General features: G+C 42.0%; 1 pseudogene; it reads right to left on the bottom strand.

Annotated features, from left to right (window-relative positions):
- Nucleotides 1-204: 204 nt before the first annotated feature.
- On the bottom strand, nucleotides 205-322 carry LOC124712665 (annotated as a pseudogene).
- Nucleotides 323-2,552: the final 2,230 nt, after the last annotated feature.

The following is a 2,552-nucleotide window of genomic DNA, read 5'->3' as shown; positions in this document are numbered from 1 at the left end:
ACTACTCCCGAACAGGCCAAGAAGGCCCAACGGTACCGACCAGCCGCCGTGTCATCCTGAGCACATAGGCGTCATTGGATGCGGATATGGACATGTGGCCAGCACACCGCTCTCCCGGCCGTATATCAGTTTCCGAGACCAGAGCCGCTACTGCTCAATCAAGTAGCTACTAAGTAGCCTCACAACTGCTGAGTGCACCCCGCTTGCCAACAGCGCTTGGCAGACCGGGTGGTCACCCATCCAAGTGCTAGCCCAGCCCGACAGCGCTTAACTTCGGTGATCTGACGGGAACCGGTGTTACCACTGCGGCAAGGTCGTTGGCTTGTAGCATCTATGTCAACCAGAATCTCTGCTGTGTTGAATTTGAAAAGTGGAATAACACGCTATTAAACGGGTGGTTATAATGTTTTGGTTCATCGATGTATTTAATATTGCGAGCCTGATAAATTGTAACGAACTATATGAATAACTGCGATTTTCACTCCTTCCAAAGTAACCTATTACACCATGCGTAGACCAGCTGTCGCACAAATTTAAGTAAACAGTATCGACGGCAATTGAGAGACGCAAATAAATTAGTAAGCCATGGTACTTTTCCCCAATGGTACACAAATCAGGTCGGAACATTGTTGCAGAAGCAACGAAATAAGCATGGGAAATATAAGTGAATGCAACATCACCAAAGCTTGAAATTTAATGCGGATGTCAGTGCGCGATGCATTTAATACTTTCCTGAACGAAACACAGTTCCAAAATCAGGCAGAAAACTCAAAGAGATTCTGGTCGTATGCAAATTACACCAGCAGCAAGACACATTCGGTACTTACACTGCGCAGGAGAGAAAGTAACATTACCGATAATAGTGTCAGTAAAGAGACGATACTAAATACGGTTTTCCGAAATTCCTTCAACCAGAAAAAGAAAGTAAATATACCAGAATTCTAATTTCCGTCTAGTGAGCACTTTTTTTACCATGTGAAGTCCTCAGAATTGGGGTGCGCGTAAGATTCGATGGCGCATTAGATTCGAGTACAAACTTGAATCGTTCATCAGTATTTCTTACCCTATGTGGTACGAAGAACCAAAACATGTATTAAACGCTATCAAGAAGATATACAGTAAGTACGGTATCTGTGAATTAGAGAAAGGAAGACGCAAATCGGGCAAAAGGTTATCAAGTTAAAAGAGCTGGTTTTCCAGTGCTGAATTCTGTTCTCAAGCTTCAGAACAAAATCCATTACTGCCAGGAGAGGAAATTTTCTTTAGTCGTCGATTCAAATAGCACGTGTTTTTCTTTTGTTTTTTATTCTCGTTGAAATTTAGATATTGTCTCGTACATCACAACGCATTGTTATATTTCTCAGCCTCGTTCCATTATTGTTGCCCTACTACAGTGCTTCGCGTTTTGTTTGCATTAGGTAGTCACGAAATTGAAGGCAAGCAGAGAAGAATATTGTATGAAGCTACTTTCAAGCGTAAAGTAATTCTTCATACTGAAAAATATGCTAACAGAAGGGCAGGAAGAGTGTTCGATGTAGCTGAGAGGAACGTTCGCTTATGGAAGGAACAGAAATTGGGATTACAGTATTTGCAACTACCGCTACTAGACAGAAATTTACTGGACCTTGCAAAGGAAGACATGCTGAGGGTGAAGTAAAAGTTTTGGAATTCGTCCGATGAAGGAGGAAGAATGGGCAACCTGTAACCGGTGACACCATAACAAAAGAAGCAAAAGGGGTGGCTGCAGCTCTTGATATACCGAAGCAAGAGTTTAAGTCTAGCCGGGAATGGGCTAACAGCTTTATGAAACGAGTGGGCTTATCTCTGTGACACCGTACAACAATATGCCAAAAACTTCCACTGGATTTTGAGAAGAAACTTCGAAAATTTCAACAGTATGTTGTCACAAGTCGGAAAAAGAACAATTTTTCGATGGGCCAAATAAGCAACGCTGATGAGACTTCAGTTTGGTCTGACATGTTACGTAATTACACGTTTGACGAGAGGGATACAAAATAACTTATCATCAAAACCTGGTTTTGAGAAACAACACGTAATAATAATGCTGGCAATCACAGCAGATGTGAACAGACTAACCCCTTTTTTTAATCTTCAAGCGAAAAACAAGACCATAGACTCTGAGAAATGAAGTTATTCCCTGATGACGTCATTGTTCGGAATCAAGAGAAGGGATGAATGACGAAGTTATTACTTGATGACATCATTGTTCGGAATGAAGAGAAGGGATGGATGACTGAAACATTGATGCTTGACTGGCTCCGAAATGTGTGGTGTGCTTTCCAAGCAACCATCAATGATTTGTCTTGATGCATTTCGTGGTCATGTCACTGACGACGTAAAAAGGATCCACAGCCTACCCAGTGACCTTGTTATCACTCCTGGGGCAATGACGTCTGTATTACAAAAGGAAAAATTAAATGTGCTGTACCCTACATTATTGAGCACTGGGTTTCGGCTGCCTGGAAACTCATCGAAGCACCAATGATCGTAAAATCATTCAAGAAATGGTGTATTTCAAATACTCTGGATGG

This window comes from Schistocerca piceifrons, chromosome 8 (genome assembly GCF_021461385.2).
Source record: "Schistocerca piceifrons isolate TAMUIC-IGC-003096 chromosome 8, iqSchPice1.1, whole genome shotgun sequence".
NCBI lineage: Eukaryota > Metazoa > Arthropoda > Insecta > Orthoptera > Acrididae > Schistocerca > Schistocerca piceifrons.
This window is presented reverse-complemented; position numbering and strand designations above follow the sequence as displayed.